Raw genomic sequence first — 10,586 nt, 5'->3', positions numbered from 1 at the left:
AAGAAGAATATTGGTGACTAAAACTTTATATGCGTTCAGTTCATCACAATATAAGTTCATAGATATGACTGAAATCTGAAATACGCACTAGTTGAATTAATATCACGAAAAGGCACGAGAACTTCTCCAACTCATTGGCATAAAATTGGATATTACTGGTAAATCATATGTTCTACAAGTATAAAAATAAATCCCATTTTAAGTGATATAATTAGATGTACATACCAAGACTGGAATGAAAATAGACTGTACTTAGTTTATGATGTGATTATTTGAATTTGTTTCCTGTGATACAGTAACAATCATCTCGGTGTGTGGGCAGCTCGCATGTAACAGAACAATAACACAAAAGACAAGAAGATAAATGTTCAATGTATCTATCATTACGTAACGACTCACTTAACAAGCGAAAATTGTCGGTTAGCAGTCCACTTGGGTCACTAATAAACAGCTATTCATTAACAACTGGCAACCTGCCGACTGTTCATAGATAAGTAAATATAACGTGCGACAACGAGGAATTGTCTTTTTATGCCACTAGTTGTGCAAAAAACGTAAACAGCCCGTTCCATCAGATTACACCCTCCTCCTTTTGTTACGTCACCACTCTTGTATGTCGATAGATGGCATGTGTGTTTTGTGATATGTCTAGACTGATTCCCTCTTGGGATTGCTCATTTAAAAAAATTGTGTAACGGGAAAACAAAAGCTGGCTGTAACACAAAGGCAACATGGAGGCACAATGCTCAACAGATTTTCACTAAACATCTAAAATTTTATTCCTCAAATTGAAATTTCTTAACATCAATTTTTAATGCCTGGTTTGGAATAATTGTGCGTTTGTGTGTTGGGCTTTATTTTCATTTTCATTATTTATTGCTGCTGACTGAACATGTTGTAGGGTTTAACGCCACTTTTCAGCACATGATAGGCTATATATGGCGGCAAGTATAAATGGTGGAGGAAGAACCACGGAAAACCCCTGAAGAACCACCGACCCGCAAGCTTTCTCACATACCCACATTGTCCGAACTCGAGACTCAGACTCACGCAGACAGAGGTGAGATGGCAATGTTCCTAAACTGTGAGCGCGTTAGACCACTCGGCCACTCAGGGCCCCTTGTCTGAACATGAAGTAGGCGTTAAGGATTAAACTTGTCATGAATTTTTGTTCCTCACCTGTCGCTCACCAAAATTCCAGTATTATCAGAAACACCATAAACAAGAAAGTCTCGATTTCAGGAAACATTTCGAGACATTTAATGAAACTGGAGCCATAGCTCTATAAATTGAGTCCCCGCTTCTAGGACCTCCATTTTAAAATCGTAAAGACTGTTGAAATAAAATGAGCTATATAGAAGAAACTATAGAAGAGTCAATGATGTATATGGGTGTGTTTGTGTATATATATATATATATATATATATATATATATATATATATATATATATATATATATATATATATATAATCCAAGAGCAAATTTTGCTTCGCCCACGAGCAACTTTTCTTTATATTTTATGCTCAAAAGTATTCGCTAGCAAGATATACTTTATAACGGACTGAGCAGATTTCCTATTGGATTCCGCGAGATCTCGTGTTTATCATTTGTATTCTGTTGTGTTTTGTGATTACTCGCACAGAAAATGTAAACATTATTATAATTCTTCCCAATTCAAAGTAAAATATCACATTAAGGAAAACAATAATTCGCGGCTTGGTTGTGTTTTCAACTTAAGTCGTCTTAAATGTGAGGAGGCCACATTTACCGCTCGAGTACGTAAGCGTCAAAGAATAGCTTCGAATTTCATGGTTATCATGCTGTCAGTATTTACAGACTGCCAGGGAATATTATTTTTTGCATTTTCAGTTCAAATATTGAAACAATGGTAACACTAAAGTGAAATAAGTTGATTACAGTTAATTATGTACTCCGATACTATTCTCATGAGGATGTCCCAAGGATATGATGCACGGTGTATGACGTAGGTGGAGACAATGTTTAAAGAGTTGACATTATTTTGGAAGTATTCAGCTGACATCGACTAGAGATATTTCTATTTCAGATGTGATTAAGTCGACCTCATTTGACAAAAACGGGTTAACGACTTATATTTGCTGATATGATTATGTGACATGACTAATTGATACATCTATGTTGTCTTACATACGTTTCCACAATATAGCAACCCAAGTATGCAAATTGGTCGTTAAAGATGTCGTGTTGATGATGTATTCCACTGAATTAACTCGTTATGACCTTGTTTTGATCACGTATTCCATAGAAATAATTCGTTACGATGTTATTAATAACTTATTCCAAAGAAATAACTCGTCATGACGTTGTTTTGATCACGTATTCCATAGATATAACTTGTTACGACGAGGCACCTTAATATTTCCATATCATAGATCTTTAAACTATACTTGAAAAACAAAACGTTAAAACTTGCACAAATAAGACCGTTCCAGTTACAGATCCAGTTGCGTATTTCACTAGTTGCTATAGTCTTTCATGTCTGCAGTGTTACCAGCGTGATATATACAGACGTTGTTGCAGGTACCGAGCCCGTTATCTTACAGTTTGTTCCTCATTCGTCGGTATTGAATTTAGTCATAGCATCTAGGTCCTATTGACTTTCATGGATAGCACGTGAATATTACGGTTCCCGACTGCCTGGTGGAAAGATATTCGATTAGCGAGCGGACATAATTGCCAGCATTCCCTCGTCCGTTTCAATGTTAACCGTCTCTGATAAATTCATCGGCGCCTTTATTAGCAAAGATTCGAGACGGGCCTAACTACAGCTACATAAATGCCTGTTTGATGCGACCGGACCGTCTTCAGCGGTTGGTAAATCGATCGCATCAAACAAGAAAAATGATTGTCATAGTTCTTAAAGGAAGACTCGGATATTTATTATCATTGCATGTATCTGCATAGGCCTTGAACACGGCGTCGGCATTATCAGCTGCCAATACCAGTAAACCAATCATTGTATCACCCCATTTTGCGATATTATTTGGACCGCGTAAACTCAAGACTAATCTAAAGAATAATGGTACAGTCTAATAAGTTTACTGGCTTATCATTTTCATCCCGAGTCTTTAGCATCTGTAGACCCCATAGTTCAAACGGCACCAATATCTGTTTCGCTTTAGTATTTCGGAATCACCAAGTCTCTCTCTGCCAACATTTTGCAAGTATAGTAGTAAGCAGCGGCTTCCAGTGAGATATTTATGTACAAGGCAGATAAGACTCATCATTTTTCAGTGGCTGCATCAATTTTAACCGCCTCCTTTGCTCATCAGTAAAAAATAGGCGCTTCAGCTTATAAACGAGTCAAATGAAGAATTACACTACTTTTTTTTTACCTGCGGGGGAGTGTTACCTTTATGCACTATGGTGAGGGTCAAGAGCCTAAAAATGCAACTGAACAACCAACCTGAAAAATATTCTAATGACATCAAGAGTTTGAGGGAGAATGAAAGGAAAGAAAGAGAAGCGACACAGCACTAGTGGCTTGACAACCAATATCGTGAATATTCTTCCGATATTGTAAACAGGCTCGTAATGAGCTTCAGGGAGAATGAAAATCGCCAAGGTTCCTGCAACCAAGGACTACTGGAACGGGTTCCTACCTAAATCGAAAGTATTCTTCAAACATTCTCAAAAGGCAGGTATTTGCCCGGGGATGAAGCGTCAAGAATGCAACTCCACAGGAGACTGATTCCAATGCCTAGAATGTGGACAAATCGTATGTGTACTTTGTCCAGCGTGCATCTCAAGACGAATCCATTGTCTACAGTTGCACTCTTTCACTGCAATTATAAAACTAGTATTGACATGCTGAGCTTCTTCCAGACCAAAAAACGAAACGCGTTTAAGATCTTAACCAAGAAAGTCCAATAGAACGAGCAACATCAAATAGAGCGTCTCAATTCAAGTAAAACTACAGAGGCAGTTGGAAGATCATGTTAATTTCGGATCAAGATGAGAAGTCATTCAATGTAAAAAGGTGTTTATATATCATAGCATCATCTGCCACTCCCGACTAGATTCCGAAGACCTCAGTTATTAACGTGCACAGCAAAGGCAATCGCCGATTTCTGTAGGCTGTTCTCTTAACGGTCCATCCATCTGAGCACAACTACAATGTTTGTCAACAATACATATTCCTCTTTTTGCTGCTATGGAGTGAGTGCATAATGGTAAGAACATGTTGGCGTGGATCCAAGTGTGGGGGCGACCTTGACTATTTTTGGTATCGGACTCACCGTCTTGTCCAGATATATCCTTTGCAAAGTTTCATAAACGGATGGATGGATATGCGTCATAACATTATACACCGTCTTAAGACAGGCGTAAAAAACAAAAAAGCTACAGATTTCAATGATATACATTGTTTTAGTCACAGGTATAAGTCATAGTCACACAAGTTTATAAATAATAGTCACAGCGTCACACATGCCATGCACACACCCTATACATGCCTGAAACAACTGCCTCACACTTCTTATAAATAAGCTCAGAAAACATACAAAGCTGCTCCTAAACATTGCACTAAGCATGATGTGCGGCTGTATTATATATAAAGCTACATAGAATACATATCACAAAATAGATTTAACACAATTCTGAATTTTAAAATGGGCTGTGGGAACAATACTACAATACATTATGGTCATATGGGTGCATATAAATTGCACAAATTTCTATCTGGAATTTACTGTATAAATCATTAAATTAAAACGGTTCTTGCTCTTTGCTTAGTTATTTGAGTGATTTGGGTCAAGGAGGGTCCAACATATTCCAAAATCAGACAAGAGTCTGGCAGGCTACCAGAAAAGAACCCAGTAGTCATGCTTAAATCTTAAATTCTTTATACCAGAGAAACTGCTTTTAAAATCTTGTCCCATTTCCTAGAGTCACCATCAATTCTTTATGTGAAATATATGCACGGGTATATCTTGAAAAACTGTACAAGAACTTCACTTACATGTCCAACTGCCAACAACACAGACACTAATATGACATCACATAATGTGCTGTCCGAACTGGTTCTATTCTTTTTGTTCTACTGATTACTCTTAACAAATTGCACATCCCCAGATCTACTGGTGCATTATGTGACAGCAGACCTGGGTCTGCACTTTGCAGCTGGACTAATTAGCGAGAAATGATGATGATATTAATTGAAACTGATCAAATATTCGTCTAGACCCAAGTTTTGGTAGCCCCATTGCACACCTGTTTCACAAGATTTGCTGAACTCTAGGTAATATGTAGTATAGTTACCAACATTGGCACCTGCTAGTTTTCTCAAGGCCCTCAGTGGTTTGCACCCCTATTCCACACCTTTTGTGGCCTATACCCCTATTAACCCCTGACTAACTCAACACAATTTGATGATAACCATTAAATTCTTTAAAATATTCAGCCAACTTTTTGCATCTCCATGTATCATCAAATTTATCCGTATCTGTGAACGACTTTGCACATCTCAATTCCAAACCATAAATCTGGAACCTATATTCTTGATCCCGACTAGTTTCACCCAAATGCATGCTGGGATGCTGGACAACTAAATTTTGGGAAGGGGGAATAGAGACAGAAAAAAATCAGTTGCTTATGATCACGTCTGGCTGAACAATATGAAACAGCTCACTCCTTTAAGCACAAATGGATTCATCTGCATGAAAATAGAAGCACGAGTGGGATAACTATAACCAACAAATATATAATCATGACACCAGAACTATCTATGTTACCAAACTAAACTTGCAGGGTTCATAGTAGCCAGCATGAGAGTGGAAATGGATATAATAAAGTCTGCATGTAGATATGGAAGGCTGCTTTAAAAAATTACACATATCTGAAAGAACTTATTTTCATGCAAAATTTAGCAATACTGTACTTTTATTTGGTCAGATGTAGATAGGGGCAGAAGCCATAGAGGGTCTAAGAAAAAATCATACCAGGGCAGAGAAGAATATGTAGGACATTTTCTCATCAATGAAAAGTAATTCTGTATAACAAAAGCAACATGTCTAATGGTGAACTATTATGAACAATTATGTGCCAATTTTACCCTTTAAAACTCAATGTATTTCTGTTATGATAAGTCCATATCTTGAGGGGGGTGGGGAGGAGGGAGAAAAATTTGTTTGGGTGGTGTAATCAGAATGGCTTTCTTACCTAAGACTGTGCTAAATCTCGTGGATGGGAAAGGTGGGTGTAATTTTTATCACTGACAAATTATGGTACCTCCACAAGGGTACTGGATGGTTAACCTGTTTCAGTGACTTCCACTGAAATAAATAAACCCTGTGAAGCATATGGACGTTTCATGGAAATACATTTAAAGAAGCTCACAAAACAGCATATGGAGATCAATTTGTTACATGATTATGAAAATCAAAAGCCGTACAAAATGGAGGGTGGGTGGCAGCATGGCATTATCATCATTCTAACATCATTGTCTACATATTTTGGATAACTCTTAACAATATCGATTTAAAATCGGAGGTAGCTATTTCTTACTGTCAAATATTGTACACACTGATGTGTACATATAGGTGAGAGAGTTTTCTGCAAAATGAAGAGAAAAAAAAAGCAAAAAACAAAGTCGTGATTAAAAAAATGAAAAAACAATTACATTAAAGGTTTATATAGACTTGCTAAGTATCTTCAAAATCCTCAAATAGTAAATAAGCAGGAATTAAAAATGTGCTAAAATCTTATGAACAAGACAATAAATTAAGTTAAAAAACATACTGATGGTCTAAAGCAACTGTTTTGAATCCAATTCACAGTTTTTAGCTTTTAAGTAATAAATCTCCTTATCCCTTGATAGTAATGGATAACACCCATCTCACACTGTTGTGCATTTGGTAGATATTCTTTTTCTTTTATTCCTTCTTTGGCAAGCCACTGATTTGTATTTTGTGAAGGCAAATTTCTTGTCCTCAAACTGAACTAAAATTATTGTAGCCCACTTGTGAAAACCATATTTCTATTACCGTGCATACTTGCTTGAAAGTCAAGCCAAACTGCACAGACCCAGATGTGCCATTACATAATGTATTGGCAGATATAGATATATGGAGTTTGTTTAGAGTAATCATTTGAACAAACAACCTAGACCCTGATCCACTATCAGATTATGCAACAGCAGATCAGGGTCTATGCTTTTCGCAGTTGGATTCCATTTATAAGGGAGTATATATGGTATGTGATGCACAGTACTTTTTTGTACCATAAGGTACCTCAATACAAGCTGGTCCCAGTCAAAAGATCCCATTATTTAATAGTAATAATACAGTACTCCCTCCATGGGATCCACAGAGTATACCACCTTATAGTGAAACTGCCTTATTATGACTTATTATATACTATATACTAAAATTTTATCCAAGATCCCTGAAAACAGGAAACATGCTATAATGAATGAGACAGGGAGTGCTGTACATATAAAATATTTCACTATAAGGCAACCTTATCTACATGGAAGTCCACTTTTATTAGCTCCAATGAACAGCTGTGAAGGAGACTATATCATGTACACTTATCTGGAAACAGTGTGTGTGATTTTGATTTTTAAACGTAGCTTTAACAATTTTTCAGCCATGTCGCTACGATGTCTGCATTGTGGCAATTTATAGTGATGTCCAGCACTGGGGCATCATGCTGCAGACATGTAGCATGATGTCCCACCCAGTCACATTATCCTGACACCAGGCCGACCAGTCCTATCACTAACCTCTTAATGCTGAACGCCAAGCAAGGCAGCTGTTAGTACCATTTTTGTAAGTCTCTGGTATGACTTGGCCGTGGATCGAACCTATGACCTCCTGCATCTGAGGCAGGCATTCTAACCACTAGGCCACCAGAGCGGTCTGGAAACAGTACATAACCAGATCTGATTCCTACAATGCACAGGCAGCTGAACAGAGAGAAAGCTGTTCATTTTACTGATGATTTCAAAGTAACAGTGTAAACCCTGATGTGCCAATTCATTATGGAAGTGAAGATCTGGGTCATGACTGTTGGGAGATGGATGCAAATTAAACAGCATGTACTTCATAAAATATTCTGGCTATATATCACTGATGTCATGCAGTGTGTTTGAAAATAAGAGTAAAAAATTAAATTTCCAACCACATCTATCTAAGCATGTCTAAACAACAAAGGCAAAGATGTCAGCCTGTTTTAAAACTGACATGCAAGTTTAATAATGACATATAAGCCTTGTTAGGCCACTAAACTTAAGCATAATTAAGCCTCAAAACATAAGCCTCATTAAGCCTCTAAACTTAAGCCTCTTTAAGCCACTAAACTTAAGCCTTATTAGGCCACTAAACTTAAGCCTCATTAAGCCTCTAAACCAAGATCTCATTAAGCCTCTAAACTTAAGCCTCTTTAAGCCACTAAACTTAAGTGGCTTATTAGGCCACTAAACTTAAGCCTCATTAAGTCTCTAAACCAAGACCTCATTAAGCCTCTAAACTTAAGCCTCTTTAAGCCACTAAAATTAAGCCTCTAAACCAAGACCTCTTTAAATCTCTAAGGTGGCGCTATACAGTTTCGCATTTTGCATAGGGTTAGGAATTTAAAGAAAAAGAATGTCCCCGGCTTTCTTCACTGGTTATACTGGCTATTTAAAAAAGACCTTGTATATCTTAGGTATAATGCAAAGAACCTTTAATTCCCTTTATTTTGGTGTATGATTGATGGGTGTACTATGGGTTATAGAGTATACAGCTTGGCCTTACTTCAAATGTGTACCTTTCAAAAAAGTGCTAGCTCTACTTGGTCATTTTCACTTCCTGAACTTCTGAGGTCAATTGTATAAAAAAGAGCCGATAACTTTTTTTACATTTTATATATTTGGTAATTCATTCATTGCACTTTCAGAAGCTGGTATTGTCTAGTCTGGCAAAATTCATTTTCCCTATTTTAATAGCTGCTATGTATAGTGTACTTTAGACTAATTCAGACTGATTTTTTAACACAAGGGAGCAGTCATTTTAGTTAGCAGTGTGCTTAAATCATGTAAAATTTCCAAAAGTACAATATCCAAAAGAAATATCATCCACATTACATTAATGTAGCATAGAGGTATGCAAACGTTCTCTCCACTGTGCATGTTTTAAATGTGAACTACTTCACCTTACATACGTCACTCTCTCAAAAGTACATATTATCTGGTGAGCGCCACCATAAAGAAGATGTAGGTATTATTTTTATGATTTAATTATGTTTATATGGCTGAAACATTTAAGTCGCAAGCATCAAAACAATCCTTATGAATAATTCTCCTGCCTTTTTCCCCACAGAACAGTATTTATGAGTGTCAGAGTCTCTAACAAGTCCAGCCTACCCCCCCCCCGATGATAAAAGTGAGCTATTTTAAGAATGCACATTACATTTTGTAAACATAGCAACCAATGTTATGCTGAATGACAGGAACATGAAACTAGCCAGAATTATTTCTGAGATATCAACAATGAATTTTACAATTAGAAAAGGGAGGTAACTCATCAGCTTCATAAAGGTCAAAGGTCAAAGTGTAAAATATTTGCCTATTGTTTAATATGGAAGAAGCGAATTCACTTTCTCTTCATTTATTTTTTTATTTCATTGCAAATAAATGAAAAGAAACATTTTCACCATATATTTCTGTCACTTATTGCAACAGTTTTAAATTTAAGTTGATTCTATTCCTATATTCTAAGTCTTCTAATTTCCCCATAATTAAGGTCACTACTCACACAAACATACCTCATGGCAAATTATGTAAGCAAGAGAAAAATGATCATAATTAGCTTATTTTCATGCTTAAATGCAATATGAATGTACCATTTTATTCAGAACACCATACATAATTATATGAAAATAAAAAAAAATAATTGCAAACATTTTTTTATTTTCTTTAAGGTGGCGCTATACAGTTTCGCATTTTGCATAGGGTTAGGAATTTAAAGAAAAAGAATGTCCCCGGCTTTCTTCACTGGTTATACTGGCTATTTAAAAAAGACCTTGTATATCTTAGGTATAATGCAAAGAACCTTTAATTCCCTTTATTTTGGTGTATGATTGATGGGTGTACTATGGGTTATAGAGTATACAGCTTGGCCTTACTTCAAATGTGTACCTTTCAAAAAAGTGCTAGCTCTACTTGGTCATTTTCACTTCCTGAACTTCAGAGGTCAATTGTATAAAAAAGAGCCGATAACTTTTTTTACATTTTATATATTTGGTAATTCATTCATTGCACTTTCAGAAGCTGGTATTGTCTAGTCTGGCAAAATTCATTTTCCCTATTTTAATAGCTGCTATGTATAGTGTACTTTAGACTAATTCAGACTGATTTTTTAACACAAGGGAGCAGTCATTTTAGTTAGCAGTGTGCTTAAATCATGTAAAATTTCCAAAAGTACAATATCCAAAAGAAATATCATCCACATTACATTAATGTAGCATAGAGGTATGCAAACGTTCTCTCCACTGTGCATGTTTTAAATGCGAACTACTTCACCTTACATACGTCACTCTCTCAAAAGTACATATTATCTGGTGAGCG

At 36.4% G+C, this 10,586-nt stretch overlaps 1 protein-coding gene across 7 annotated transcripts in view; it reads right to left on the bottom strand.

Annotated features, from left to right (window-relative positions):
• Positions 1–4,388: 4,388 nt before the first annotated feature.
• LOC149778269 (rap guanine nucleotide exchange factor 1-like) overlaps positions 4,389–10,586 on the bottom strand; it is a 170,554-nt gene continuing 164,356 nt past the window's right edge. For 5 of the 7 annotated variants that reach the window (XM_089939068.1, XM_089939069.1, XM_089939073.1 and 2 more), the window contains one exon: positions 4,389–8,566. The gene's annotated coding sequence lies outside the window, so the exon portion shown is untranslated. The remainder of the gene's footprint in view (positions 8,567–10,586) is intronic. The other 2 variants (XM_089939072.1, XM_089939071.1) reach the window with 1 other exon arrangement.

Source organism: Sinohyriopsis cumingii, chromosome 17 (genome assembly GCF_028554795.1).
Source record: "Sinohyriopsis cumingii isolate HCF-2022 chromosome 17, ASM2855479v2, whole genome shotgun sequence".
Taxonomy (NCBI): domain Eukaryota; kingdom Metazoa; phylum Mollusca; class Bivalvia; order Unionida; family Unionidae; genus Sinohyriopsis; species Sinohyriopsis cumingii.
The sequence above is the reverse complement of the archived record's forward strand: the minus strand, read 5'-3'. Positions and strand labels throughout refer to the sequence as shown.